This window comes from Syngnathus floridae, chromosome 2 (genome assembly GCF_059516105.1).
Source record: "Syngnathus floridae isolate MCC-2025c chromosome 2, RoL_Sflo_1.0, whole genome shotgun sequence".
NCBI classification, from domain to species: Eukaryota; Metazoa; Chordata; class Actinopteri; order Syngnathiformes; family Syngnathidae; genus Syngnathus; species Syngnathus floridae.
This window is the reverse complement of record NC_142414.1, coordinates 22,844,278-22,860,000: the sequence shown is the minus strand read 5'-3', so window position 1 is coordinate 22,860,000 and position 15,723 is coordinate 22,844,278. Positions and strand designations below refer to the sequence as shown.

Sequence of the window (15,723 nt, the reverse complement as noted above, 5' to 3'; positions counted from 1 at the left end):
TGGGTATCCCTGCATCAAAAATGAGACATGTTTTAAGTTTTAAAAATCATATTTCCTATATAAGTCACAAAATGCACACTTGTAACATAATTGTCACATTTAAATAAAATGGTTTTTTTTAACAATGATTCATTTCAAATGCAACCTCTATTGCACATGTATGTCAGGCTAAAAATCTAAATCTATGTTCCAAAACAAACTGCTCATGAAAATGAAATGTAAATGTGAAAAGTTAAATACAACCGAAAGGTAAAGGCACTGATTAATTTGCTTACCACCAGAAGGAGCCAGCGTACCATAGTTTTAGAATCAGTGTATATACCTAAAATAATGCGACAAAATGACTGGTACATGCACTCTATTGTCTGTCTATGATATTAAATCTTTGGAGGGCGGGCTTTCATGTTCTCTCTTGCCTTGAGCCCCCAAGGGGTCTAGAAATTCACCTGATGAATGATTTCAAACAAAACAAAAATGATTGTTTTGGTAAATGCAAAGAAAGAAGTAGAAGCAAGGACCGAGGCAGAGAGGGCAAAACAAATTTGTCATGTACGTATATGTCATGCATTTCCTCATTAACTCTCAAGGACAAACATCCAAGGAAACAATCTAAGTGGCGCAAAAGCTCAAGAACATGACATCTTCTACTATCAAGTCCAATAGGGCTGAAACAGATCTAATTTCACATCCATTCAGACAACAAGCTTTGTTCAAAGTCATTTCTTGAGCCAATGTGGCAAAGCATCTTTTGTTGAAAGCCTGATGATCTCGTTATTATTTCCTCACTTGATCTGCTCATTGCAATTAAATCTCAGCTAGACGCCAGAGTCACCCGGAGGTTACTGCACGGAGAGACTAACCTTTCGAGAATTTTATGACTTTGCATATGACAACGAGAAGATGCGACTATTATCATGGTGTGGAACAGGTTTTAGACTTTTCAATGCATGTCACCTTTAAAATAATTGCAAAACGCTAAAGGGCACATGTTATAGAATTGTGACTTTTTAATTGTTCCAGAGACTTAGTCAAGTCTCTGGAAAACTCAATTTTATTTTTTTCCATTAAAATTATTTCTTGAAGGATACACACATCATCATCAGGGCAACATTATAGCCACAAAAATAGCGTCAAAAAACATACATCGTGATTTGTGGAGTCATGAGCACAGTGAGTTCATGGCACTCGTCTAAATCAAGGACTTCAACACATTGCCCATTTGCAGAACATTTGTAATGGGGACATGTCGAATATCAACCATAAATCATAGTATTCACAAGATTTAGATGTGTGATTTTAATATGACAAATTTGATGACTAAAAGGCAGCAACATTCATTTTTCAAAATAACAATAAACATGTATGAGCTTGGGTTGCCTTCTTCACTGAGCTTCTGTGAGAAACAAACTTCTCAATTCCGATGTTATTTTTTTTCCTAACTTGGATGTTTTGTGTGTGTGTGTGTGTGGGGGGGGGGGGTACTATTTTATAGCTACAGCAATTTTTTGTGCCCCTGGGGGCCCCAGAATCCATTCGCTATCTTTAATGAGATTTCAAAGATCCATGGCCATCAATCTTAAAATGAGCCTGCCTTTCTCCATTTCAGAAAAATTGACTTTTTGAAAACACAGTGAACAGCGGGTGAGGAGAGAAGGTGTCCTCCTCCTCTGCACACACACACACACAGGAATAGTTCATCACTCTTCCCAACAATTCAATTTAGAGGACAGCTGATGAAAGACATCTCTTAGTCGCCATTCATTTTATGTTTGAGAAGCCTGTTGTGAGCTGTATGATCACATGCTTGATCACATGATTGTCGACTTGCTGTCTGTAATCCACCTCTCGGATGATACCGTCCAGTCACACCGAGATAAAATCGCACCTCAAGGCAGAGATGGAAGCACACCACAAAGTTGGTTAGCTGGAGCCTAACCCAAGTGACTCTGGGCAAAAGGTGGAATCCTTAACGTGTTCTTAATGCATGTGCAGTATTTCCGTCCATCCGTTCGCTGTACTGCTTTTCCTCACTACAGTGACTACAGTCGCTACAGCTAACTTGGGCCAAGAGCTGGGATCCACCCCGAAGTGGTCGCTAACTAGTCAAAGAACACAAAAAGAACATTAACACTCACTCTTTCTGCTAGTTTAGAGTCTGAAATTGCTCTGCCATGCATGCATTTGGAATTCGTCAGAAAACCGGTGTACTCGGACAAAAACCAGGCAAGTGCTAAAGTGCAAAATCCCCATTCTGTCATGTTATAGCGTCCTCGTGAAATGGAATAATTTCATTTTCACTCACAATCACAGAACCCTCATCTATAATAACAATGTCCAAAGTATATTTTACTTTTTTAGAAAACCAAGAAATCACAAGAACATAAGTATTCATAGTCTTTTTTACAACCAAGCTCACAATTGAGCCTAGCCGCATCATATTTCCACTGATCATCCGTGAGAGATTTGTACAACTTAATTGAAGTCCTTCTGTGGTCAATTCAGTTGAAAGGGCATACACCATTCTATATAGTGTCACACAGGTGAGTGTGTCAAAGTTGTCTGTGGTCCTCCAAGACAGGATTGTCTTAAGGCACAAACCTGGGCAAGGGTAGAGGGGGGAAATGTGTTGCTTTGAAGATATATTATATTGCTTTGTTCCAATGAGCACAGTGGCATCCATTATCCGTAAACGAAAGTTCAAAACCAGCAGGACTCTGACCAATTGGGGAAGAAGGGTCTTGATTATTATTAGTATTATTATCATCATCATCATTATTATCATTATCATTGCTGTTGAAATCTTTGCTGCAACTGAACATAGGTACAGAACTTGGAATAATACTCCAGCATGTGCCTGCTCCCCAAAAACGACCTAAATTAATGTTACTGATTGCCTGTCAGGAAAAATAAACCTTTGAATCCATTTTCCCAAAGGCAAATTTCATCAGCTAGGTAAATTGAGAGTTGCAATGTCCTCCTGCTGATTAAAACACTTTGCAGTCACCTGCATTCGGGGAACTAGCAGGGACACGTTTGGACTCAACAAAGTTGCGGAAGAAAGTCAGACAAAACTCAGGCTACTTGCTGTTTTACTGTTAATAACTTAAATATATCAGCATCTGTTGGTTATCATACAAGTTGCCCCTCTTAAGCCAAACCAGCTATCCTGCACAGTTTGATGGTGCTGGAGCCCATCCAAGCTGAGTTTGGATGAAGGGTAGATTTGTTCATTATGAATTTGGATTGGTTGCCAGTCAATCACAGAGTGCAAACAGAGACTGACAACCTTCCACATTCACATTGACTGAAATAGTGGGAATGTGTTCTATTGAAAGCAGACATATTATGCAGGACAGTGTCTTCACTTTAAGCTAAGAGCTGCCCCTGCAGACTAAACACCCACTGAGTTTCTCAGAGCGGCTGTCATTCCACTTGAGTTCACATGCGGCTATTCTGATATTGTTGCATCAAATAAGTGATAAAATGTTTCCACGTACCCCCTGCAATGTGCCCAAGTACAAATCACTACTGTTTGGCACATCAAATGAGCCTTTTTTTAAGTGTAATTTTGTCCTCATTTGTGAGCGGGCACCTCGAGTCTACCGATGAATGAGTACAGCGGAGGCGTGGGTTCTGGTAAACAAGATGTCTTACTTTTGGCTCAGAAAAGTAGCCAAAAAATTGGAAAGTAGGTCGCCATTGTGCCAAAGGTAAAGTATATGATCATATATTTGACATTACAAAAAAAAACCATCAACTAAAGTAGACAAAAGACCAAAATTAAGACATGATTACGCTTTAAGTTTTAACAGGTTACTATTTTACTATTACCAAAAGGAACATTTGATCCAAAATCCAAACACATCTAGGGTTGACCAGCATACTTTAATGATTTGTTAGAACTTCCAGGTACGATCAGACATTGTGTAAGTTTAATTAAAGTTGACCAATAAAAAATGTATGTGCGTAAAGGTTTAGGGTTAGGTTAGTTTTCATACTGCCATTAAGATTTGAATGTAGCCTTGAAAACTACAAACTCCCGCTTTACCTTTTCTTTTGTGTTTTAAAAGCTTGCAGGCTTTGGTATTTTCTAATATATCAAGATGATGTCTAAATGTAAAAAAATTACAACAAACTTTCAGTTTTGCCCATGGAACATAATAACATGTCGTCACTGCATTTGTCTCAGTTGTGTAAATTGAGTTAAAGTGGGTAGAGGGGAAATAGACTAGGGAAAAAAAGTGTGTGGGGGGGATTGTGTTAAACGATCAAGAAGTAGGAGTGGGGCTCTTGTAACCATGGTGAGGAAATGGTTGTCATAGTAACTCACAGAGCCCGGGTCAGCGGCTCAAGGAATGTGCATGTCGTTTGCATGTGTATGCGCACACACACACAAACACGCACACACACGCACACAAACACACACATACACGAACACACACACTCATACGCGTGCACACGCACACACATCTTGATGATTATTTTCCATCCCCATCTTGTATGTGTGTGCGTTGTGACAGATGAGTCCTGTTGCGGGAGACACAGAGGAGCTTGAGTATCTGCTCTTCAGGAGGTAAGAAGTGTGTGTGTGTGTGTGTGTGTGTGTGTGTGTGTGTGTGTGTGTGTGCGTGTGTAGGCTCTTGACTGGTCTTTATACCCTACAAGAGCTAGAAATATTATATAATATAATATGTTATCATGTGGTGTATGTGAGAGTGTGCTGTTTTGTTTGTGTTGATGTGTGTTGTTGAGCCAAATAATTTCATACAATAAAGCGAAGAAGAGCCACGAAGCCAAGCGTAACGCAACTGAAGCAGCGGTTGTGTGCTTGTGCGTGCGTATGTGCGTGTTTAGCACAGCATGGACTGTAAGTTAAGGAACTAACAAGCACTGCGGTGCTGCCATCTCTTTACAGAAAATCATCCACATTTTCTTACATATTGCGGTTGAACAAATTCAGGCAGGTCTGCGTATCTGCACAAGCTCACCTGAGCACAAAATCACTCTTTGAAGCAAGAAATTCACACATCATCTCCCCCAACATCAATCCACTACGTTTAGATTTCAACTGCCATTTACATGGATATGAAGAACCTGAACCAACCTGCACCTCTTATTAGACAACTGGAGTGTCTCAACACTTGACTTTGACTTGGAATTCATGAGACTTCTCTGCCGAGTCAACGTGCTTGCATTTGAAGAGTATGCCTTTCATTTTTAAAGTTATTATTATCATGATCATTATTAATATTATTATTATTATTCATGCACGCTCCAGTTCAGGGCAAACTATTGCTATTTTACGACGCAGAGTGCAGTGGCTGCCTCATGGAGTTACATCCTAAAATGATTACCAGTATGTTTTGATAAAGTAGGGGAACTAGACAGGCACAACATTTAACTCAGAGATAACTGACACAACAACGATTACATCTCGATTCATTCAACACTGTGAAATTTACAGACAACACATATCCATTAAGAAGTATTTCATATTTCAAATTCAGTGATATTATGTAAGGATCGTTGTCATGCTTGTTTGTGCAAAGCATGCTCATGAGCTGATCACTGTGTGTGAGAGAAAAAAAAAACAAAACAGCTCTCAATGACTAGTCTTGGAGACCCCTGCAGTAGCGTATTAACTCATTCATTACCATTCTAGTAATAAGTGATGTTTGACATCTATTCTCGTCAATGACAATGTATGAGTTCATAATAATTGCCTCCTTGCCCCAACCCGTGCATTTTATGTGCTCCCTTAAATCTAAGGCTTGGGGACGGGGGTCTGCCACTGGTTCTACTCTCGTTGACTCAATCTGATATAAAGTCCTTGGATTCTGAATCAGACTGAACTCTCACATACATAGACATTTAGTCATTTCGTTCCCCCCCCCCAAAAAAAAATCCAATTTGTATTATTCACCCAGCAGTAATAATCAGCATGATAAATGTGCTCTTATCCCACTCACCAATCTGCAGCCAATTCAGCAAAGCGGCCAAAAGACGATATGCTAATTATATAGTATTCACACAGATTTGCTAATGTCAGAGTTACCTTGGGACCTCACCAATATGATCACATTTGCATTTTGATGTTATAATAGGTTTCACACAGCCAAATTTGCTAGTGTTAACCCTGAACTGACCATGCCATATGCAGTGCAACACAGTCCTTTTCGTTGCCCAGCAAGGGCCACAACACAGCATGTATTTAAAAGGTTAACTTGATGGTATAATGAATGTTGAAGGTGCATCTGGGGCTTTCCTCTCAGGCAATTTTCAACTGTTCTGAATGTGGATCCAAAAGGTATCAAAAACTTAAATCAGATGTACTGGATTTACTGGAATTGATTAGGACTATGATTATGAGGTGGGTTTTCTTTCTATGCTTTGATTTTGTGTCTGCAAACGGTGCTGATGTGATGCGCTAAAAAAGCTTGCATCATAAAAGCACATGCTCTCAAAAGGTTTGCGGCTTGTTGGTGCAAATTACGAAAAAAATGTCAGTCTTGTCACTTCAAAGTTATTTCCGTGACTTACTGTCAGTTTTCAGTTATTTAGGCACAAATCACAAACCCAAGTCATGGATCCTGGGATATTTGACATTTTGCTTACATTTTTTCCAATTTTACTCTTGTGGGACTCCTAAAGCTCATCTCATTTTATTTATACAGCAAATACAAATACAGCAAATGTTCTTTACTGAAGGCAGATTTCTTTACAATGTGCATTCGGATCATAAATGTATAAAAGTATCAAGGGACCCAAGCAATCCAAGTCACAAGTACAGGTCTCTTGCCCTAGATGGCCGCCCCATAGCACCACCTCTGCGCCCTGACATCCCTGCATGTTACTATTTTGGGTTTGTCAGGCCATCTGTCCAAATTGCACATGGTTAGTTTTCTACTGGATTTGTCAAAGTCATGATGATGTGTGCATACAAACGCATCACCCGCAGGCAAAAATCTGATTTTGTAGTCCAGAGTGCCACAAACAGTAATATCTTGACGAATTATGGAGAGGTGGTGACTGATTATTGAAGGGTCGGGATGACGCGGTTGAAGAGATCACGTCCTATCTGAAGAGTCCTTGATAACCCTGATCATGACCTGTCAGCCGACAAGTGGAGAATAGAAAATTTATTTTTAAGAAATGTTATCCTTGTACTCTTTTTGCAACATGAAAAATCAGCTCATCGAAACTAACATCGTGGTCTTGGGGCAAAAGCAGATATTGAAAATGTTTTATGTAAGGTCATAAATTCACAAACATCATCTGGCATCGGGGGAGTCAGTTTAGCCAAGTGCTGGATGGGCTCACAAAGGTCACTGACAACTATAACCTGCCAGGATAAGACAGCCAAAGGTCTACCTTTCGCTCTGGCCTTTATGCGTCCTCTCGACCACTAGGATGCAATCCTGCTTAACTTTACTAAGGTCACACTGTGAGATTGGTTCTCAAAATTTCTTTCACATAACAGGTAGATCCCACTTTATGACATGTACCACTGTAAAGTTCTCCCACCCCCACTTTTGCATCTTACATGGATGGTCAAAAACAAACAATGTGCCACAGTGATTCCCATAGTGATGTAATTAATTTAAGATATTTAATGTTAAACTGTGCATTCAATTCAATTCAATATTAATGAAATTATTGTTTGAGTAAAGCTTTTTATGTTCCTAAATTTAAGCACAGTTTTAGTTGCTCACAATCATATTAATTATAATTTTTAAGATTAAAATCTCTGTCAAGTAGGTATTTATTAACCCTTACGTCTACTACGCTACTATATTTTAACTTTGCTCATTATATTAGTAGTTGTCAAGTATTAAGTCAAGTATTTTTCAGCAGTTTTTTTAGCAACTGACTCTGCGGTCCAAGAGCTGACCTTCGACCTTGGCAAAGTCATTCAGTCTTGAAGCATGTTATGAATGAATAGAGGAGAATGCTACTGTGAATAGACCTCCCACTTCAACTTTGTCACTATTCAGACCTAGTGGGCTCTCAGAGGTATGTTGGGGCCCTTCTGTGAATACACTCAACCCCACTGCCTAACTGACAGTGAAAAGCATTAAATACATCGACACAGACATCAACGTTTTTTCCGAAAATGCCCCACTTGGTGTATAAAATCACTTGAGACTCCTCCAATTAACTACCTCAAATTCTTTATCCAACAGAGTTTTTTTGTGAGTGGAGTCCACCTGACTGGCACAATATATACTTCACAGCGGATGTAAAAATCTAAAAACTCCCTTTCAACGAAATGTTTTCGTGGTATAAAAATAATGACACCAAGGTGAATCATTTCAAAACTGTTTCGTTCATGTGCAAAGCAACTAAAAAGGCAAATGTTTTAGGGAGGTGAAACACAAATAAGTAATGTGGTTGCACAACTGTACACACCCTCTTCTAAATATCTGGGATGGGATGTGGCTTTGTTAACAATTAACTTCACACGGTGAAACTCATGTTAAATAGGAACCAGCCCACAATTGATACCATTTAAAGTGCCTTTTTTTAACATCACATAATACATTTCAGATGTTTTCTGGTCATATTTTTTTCACGTTTTTAGAACATGCGTTTATGTGTAGGTGTGTAAAACTCTCCAACAACCGCCCAAAGTCAGCTGAGATAGGCTTCAGCATACCCAGGCCGTGACCCTCATGATGATAAGCGGTTCAGATGGTGACATTCTGTATAGATCAGGGGCATCAAACTCATTTTAGTTGCGGGCCGCATCGTAGTCACAGTTTCTTTCGGGGTGCCATGATAACTGTCAACGCCTTATATTATATACATACATTATAGGCGACACAACAAACTGACAGATAACTAGTTTTGAAATCAGTGACCAGTAAAACTGTTTAATTTTAAAAAGATGAATGGTAATAAAAGAATGCTGGAATTATCTCTATTTTATAAAGTGTCATTTGTAATTTTAGCATTGATACATGAAATTGATCCAAAATTTGTCTTCGCGGGCCACATAAAAGGATGTGGAGGGCTGTATCTGGGCCCCCGGGCCTTGAGTTTGACATCTATGGTATGGATGCTACCATTCTGTAAACTACAAGAGAAATAAACTTGAGTCAAAATGTCACACTCCCCACCTTCCTTGGCTGAACAGTAACACAAAAATCTATCACTGTCACAGTTGGGTGATCATCAACTTCATTGTACTGTCTTAATGTTCACTTTCCAGTTACTGTGCCATATTTACAGCAAAACGAAGATTACAAGGCATTCCATAAAACAAATTTAATAACCCAATGACGTGTTGGCTAATTTCACAAGGCAGTGTTGGTTTATTAACCGGCTGCACTTTATTTAAACCTCATATTTGCTGCAAGACCTACACCTACACAGCGTGCCCTGAATTATATCGGAATCTATTTTATTTCTGTCACACTTGGTCAGGTTTTATTTTGTCTGTGTGAAATAAAGGAATTTTCATCCAAATGTGCAATGAGATTTTATTTCACCGCATCTAACCCTTGAAGAAAATTACCTGAATCCCATAGTGGAGATTGTGTCTTTTTTTATCTGTTACTCTCTGCGATGGCCCGCTGTGCTGGAGGTAAACAACATTCCTGTTCATTTCAGCCTTGGAGAGCAAAGCATAAACCATAAGACTGCGGAAGCCAGTGAACTCTTCCACTGTCTGTCGGTTGGAGAGAAAAGAGAAGGCGAGCAAAGTCGCTGGCTTGCTGGCTTATTGGCTCAGTGGTTGCTTGCAACACTCTAATGCATGCAAAACAGCAGGCAAGGAAAAACCTTCCTTGGTGGGCCACACAAAAAGAAACGGAATATTGGCACCGTGGGGCTGTTTGAAAAGGCGACATTTGATTTTGTGCTGTCTAAAATGTTCTTCGGCTGACAGTAAAAGCCAACTGAGGTTGATCTTCACGAGGTAATGAGACGTGTGTTATGCATCTGAGTGCCATTAATCACTCAAAGATGCAAGTGCAGTGTAAAAAATGTGCATGCACATCCTTGACTGCGTGAATGCATTATGCAGCGAGGACAATTTGTTTCTTTTTGAACTTTTGATTTTCCCATTCAGAAAAGAAATGTCCACATCACAATGGTTTGAAGAAGTGTTTGCTTTGGATGTGAATTTTTACAGTATTTTTATTTTTCAAGGGTACCGATTTGGCCAGAAGTACATGAAGGCTATTGTTGGTTGACAAAGTAAGATTATAAAGAGCGTGCATCATCACGGGTGACGCAACGATCGAGTGGTTATATCTGCCTCAGAGTTCTGAGATTTGGGCTTTAATTCCAGGCTTCCTGTGTGGAGTTTGTATGTTCTCACTGTGCTTGTGTTGGTTTTCTCTGGGTTGTCCCGCTTCTTCATGATTCCAAAAACCTGCATTTTGGGTTCATTGAAGACTCGAAGGGCTCATCTCATGAATTGTAATTTACAGGATTCAGGCTCCTCTGTTTACATGCTAGCGCCTCTCACCAGAAGTTCTATTGAAGAGCAAGGAGATTGACAGGGGAGCTAGTCAGAAGGAGGTAGAAATGTTTTGGCAAATGAGATGATTGCTCCTCAGTTTCATCATTTGACGCATGTCTCAACTGCAAAGCACAGTTATTACTATCACCACAAACATCCACTTCATGCTTTGTGTCTAGTGGGATTAAATTCATGTGAATTCACATTTCCGCTCGTGCACTATGCATATTTGGAACGACTTACAAATAAGTATATAGTGTTGATATGTTGCCTATATTGTTGAATGTGAAAAACTGTAGAACCGTCAATATGTTTGTATTTCATATAGCCACGAACTAAGGTTCAGTGGCCTATTGATGTTTAAAAATGATGATTGCTAATTTTATTTCTCTCCCTTCTCACGGCTTCAAGAGGCGAATCTGTACTTTGTGTGCAGTTGTTTTAACTGTTGCAGAGATGCGAACACGAAGGAGCAGACGCACTAACTTCGCAACAGCATTCATACATGGCTGGCAGCAAAGATGCGTTTTTCTCCTCACAGAGACTAAGCTTCTGAACAACATCCAAAGAGCAGGACTTTGTAGCTAATACTTAGTAGCAGCTGTGTGATGCTACAAAGGCCAAAGTGTGGGCGCTTACACTGATTAGCATGAAGAGTGCCAGAGCATGCTGGCTCCAAACTAGACTGTTTGTAATTAGAGGATTGCGACTTAGAGTGAGGACTGGGCACTCTGTGCCGAGCTGTAAAGAGCATCAAATCTTTAGAAAGCTGCCAAAGTCGCGAACAACATTTGCTGCTTCTCCTACAAGATGGAAGTTACTCACAGTAGCTTCATTGCCAATAAGGGAATTTTCGACAATCACACACTCGAGACGTTTACGACTGTAAAATCTCTCCCTTGGTGTGTGTGGATCTGCATCACACTCAGGTTGAACTTCTTAAAAAAGTCAACTGTCATATGATCCACATTACTAATGAGTATAGAAACAAAGTATTACTCTAAGAAACATCCTTTTTGCTTGCCCATGATTATTTGCAGATGTTTTCTCATGGTTCATTGTTAGCTTGGTATACTGTGGACGACCCAATTAAGTGCTGGGGAACAGAGAGACAGGCCCAAGGAGCAGGAATAATCTCAAAATGAATTTATTTTCCAAAACAACAAGGCAACAGCAATGAATGAAAAAACAAAATTAACCAAGTCAAGCAAATCAGAATTTAAAGAATCAAATTACCACAAAGAAAACAAAAACACTCACTAATAAGGGAGGAATGACATGAGAAGGCAATGCGACAAATGAAGAAGGTGGCTCTCCTTGCGGCTCACAATTATGCCAGGTTTTGAAATTCTGCATTCAATGCTGAAAGACAAGCTCCAATAAACGATTTTTTCTGCCACCAAGTTAATTTCACATCTTAAGTGTGACATATTTTCTAAATGAATTTAGATGGCATTCGGAAAACTTCACAATATAGGAATGACTGCCATCCTCGACATTTAAGAAATGCATGACGAAAACTGCACAAGACAAGCACATCTAATTCCAAGTCCCAGAAACTGCTCCTCACAGATGAAGAAAAAGGTCCAATGGCGTTGATCCATCTTTTTCCCCACCAATTTAATAAGATGCAATGTTGATGTTAACGTAAGGACACATAAAGCAATTGGCCAATCAATAATTAGATAGGTGTGCTTTTTATTTATTTAATTTTTTTTCTATACAAAAAATATTTTCAGTTGAAGCTAAAACTACTTTTAATATGAACTTCTTAATTGAAAAAATTGCTTTGAGATAAAGTGAAGTTATATATCTACACAAAAAAATGGTCACTTATCACTTAAAAATATGTGATATTTCTCAGAACCCATTTTGGCTATAAAACACTGCAAAAATAATGGACAGATAAATGGCTTTGATCTACAGGTAGACATGGGCTCATGGGCCAAAACTGCAAAGGGCACAAAAGCTAAGGTGGACAGTTTCGGTCGCTTTTACAAGCAGAGTGCTGCTTAGCTTTTTCTGCTGACCACCAAAAGTGGATTTTAATAAGGTTGGGACTGGAGACCCATGTTCTGCTCAGCAACACATTGAGCTGGAACTCCTGCGTCTTCACCGCTGGAAACGCGCTGCAAGAGGCATTCATTCATGCAGGGAGGGTGAAATGGTTCATTTAATAAAGAAAGATGGCATCGATGCTAAAAACCTGTGGCGGATTCATTTCTTACAAGCAAAAACGTGCTCGGCAATCATTAAAGATGGATTAAGGGATGACTGACTGATTTTGTTCCTCAGTGAGTTATTAACGCCTCCCTCCTTTTAGTTGCTTTCTCCATGGGCCATGGAAGAACTGTTTGCAGAACTACAAACCCAATTTTGTTAACGCACCAGACACAAAACGAGCAGAACTGTTCAGTTACTCAAGCATATGATCTAAAGGTGTGCATTTTTCACACAAGATTATAGTAGCCTTCCATTTAAAGAAAAAGTTAATTTTCAGTATTCATTTGTTATTATTTTCAGTTTCAAATGACTCCGCGACCCGACCCTGGATAAGCAGAAGAAGATGGATGGATGGATGGATGGATGGATGGATGACTTTTACCGATCACAGGAGGTTTTTCTTTTTCAGAACGACTGAAAAGTAAAGACAATTTTGCATAGCTGAGAATATGCTGATCTGAATGATTATTCTTTGTGATGTCATAGTGAAGACCTCGTCCTTATCTCGACAGGTCCTCAGAGATTAGGAATGAGCAGAAAATGCTCAGAGATGGTTGGGATTGAGGAAAACACCATTTTAGGTGCGCAATTAGCATTTTAACATGAGTAAAAGATGAAAAGATTGATTTAAAGTGATAGACCCTCTAAATAGTTACATCCAACTGTGAGCATTGATACTAAAGATAAGGCACTGTAATTTGAGCACGAATTGTATGCTATCTGAGGCACTTATCTGATGAAAAAGTGGCAGTTTATTATTAAGCATACATTTATTCCAATTGTATTCTGTGCACTCTTTCTCTCTCTTGCCATTACATCCACCCACTTACAATACTCTTGCCCCCCCCCCTCACCCCCCCACCACCCTGTCTTGAAAAAAGTTGTGTTACCACTGTGTGCTCTGAAGGAGCTCAAACTTGCGGCTGCGGAAGCAGTGAAATGGAATAATTTAATCGCATTAAGAGAAAAACATTCTCTTTTCATTTGTAAATTCCTGGGGCACACTTTTTTTCCCCCTTTGAGCCTCTCTTTTTTTAAAGCACCTTTACACCTACATTTCTGTGTCCGTAAACCGACACAGCGGCTGGGCTCAAGGAACATCCATCAAGACGTTGCTCAATGCACACACATGCAAGCACACGCTCCTACACATCTTTGAATTTATATATATATATATGTGCGTTAACTAACTCTAATAGCACAGCGCCAGCTACCTGCCAGAAAAACATTGTGTTCCTGCTTCTTTGTGACTTAGCAACCAAGTTCCTAGTTCTGGGAGGATGATGTATAGACACCTCACATCCTGGTGAGTCATGATGGAGAGTCACAGCCAACTTCAGACAAAGGCTATAGATACACTCATGCACGCTCAGATTAAAGTCATTAAAGCAGCACTGAAAGCATAAATGCAAAAGCAAGCACCTTAAAGCAGTCAGACATGTGAACCACTTCACCACCTGTGAGCAAACCATGACACATGATGTCCTTTTTAAATGTGTACAGTTCTTACAGTATAGTCAAAGTCAAAGTCAGCTTTATTGTCAATTTCTCAATAGTTTGTTAGAATGTAATATTCATACAAAAGAATTACAACAAGCCAACTCTCCTGGGTGCACCAAAAATGGTTTGTTCCGTCCAATCCCACCAGTCTTGGAATGGGAGAATTAAGATAGTTGTTATCTATCTCTTGTGCATGTGTTAATATTAAAGCCAAGGTACTACTAACAAGCTAATTGAAGACTCGTGACCAAAAAACATTATGCTTGTCTTTTATAAATGTGGTAATGAAATTACATTAAAATGTACTCTGTTGAATTGATCATGCCTGGCGGGGAGCTCAGCGCCCCTAAACCTCTGACCCTTCATTCAAACCAAACTACAAGTCCTTTATACAGATTTGTATCCAAATTAATAGTTTCTTCCTTACTCACTCGGTGGATGCTGCTGGGCTAAGGTTCGTTACAATCAGTCGTTGTGAACTTTGTTGAATTTAAAGCATCTTTGAGTGAAAAGCGCTATTTAAATCTAATGTAATTTAAAACTTGTATTTCGAGGAATTTGTATCTCTTGCCACCACTGTGTTCTGTCTTAACGGAAATCCATTTATAGATACCGTCACTCAGCTAGAGGATCATTATTAAAAGTTGCTCACGCAAACAGACCTTTACTTTTGTCTGTCTTTTCTTGCGTCTGAGGATTTGCCTTCCGGTTGTGTCCACTAAATCCCTTTCTATTGAAATCCAGTGAGCCCCAAATTTTACACGCGCACACGCGCACACGCGCACACGCGCACACGCGCACACGCGCACACACGCACACACGCACACACGCACACACGCACACACGCACACACGCACACACGCACAGCTTCTATGGGGACAAGCCACCTGAAGAGCCCTGCGGATTATCGGACCAGCTCAAATCCTGTTCAGAGCTTTTGCTCCTTTGCTTGGCTATAAGGAAACAGATAATCAAACGCACCAGGGATTTTAATGTATTCTTTAACACTTGATTTGAACACTATCTTTCCAGCTAAGCGATGCTCAATTATTTGTTTCTCCTTCCAAATTGTGAATGCCCTTTTGGTCCTTATCGCTCTGCAATAACGCCACATAGACAGCAAGACAAGCAACCATGCCTCTGGGCTGCCTTGGCGAGCGGCACATTCCAGTTGGATAATGTCACACTAGCGGAGCACAAAAGAGGTGCTTTCACACAGCAAATCCTTTAGCTCAGAGCCGCAGCATCAGCCGAACTGTAAAACTGCTCACTCGAGGCAGTGTCCCAACATGTTCCCTTCTGCCGTTAGAGAGCGCTCTCATGCAGTCAGATCACAGAAGAAATCATTGGTGCACACGTTAGATAGACTGAACATATGTCGACAAGACTGCGGCCTAATAGTATCCACAGGTACCTATGTGTTTTTTGCACTACATACATATTTCTGTACCCTTATGTGCTCTCACTGCACTACTCTAAAACAATACGACAAACTGGGCCTTGGTGCAATGCTCATATAAACCCATTTACAT

The 15,723-nt window shown here is 39.8% G+C and overlaps 1 long non-coding RNA gene across 4 annotated transcripts in view; it reads right to left on the bottom strand.

Annotated features, from left to right (window-relative positions):
* Nucleotides 1-15,723, bottom strand: part of LOC148402639 (uncharacterized) — a 45,537-nt gene that overhangs the window by 20,918 nt on the left and 8,896 nt on the right. The window lies entirely within an intron of this gene.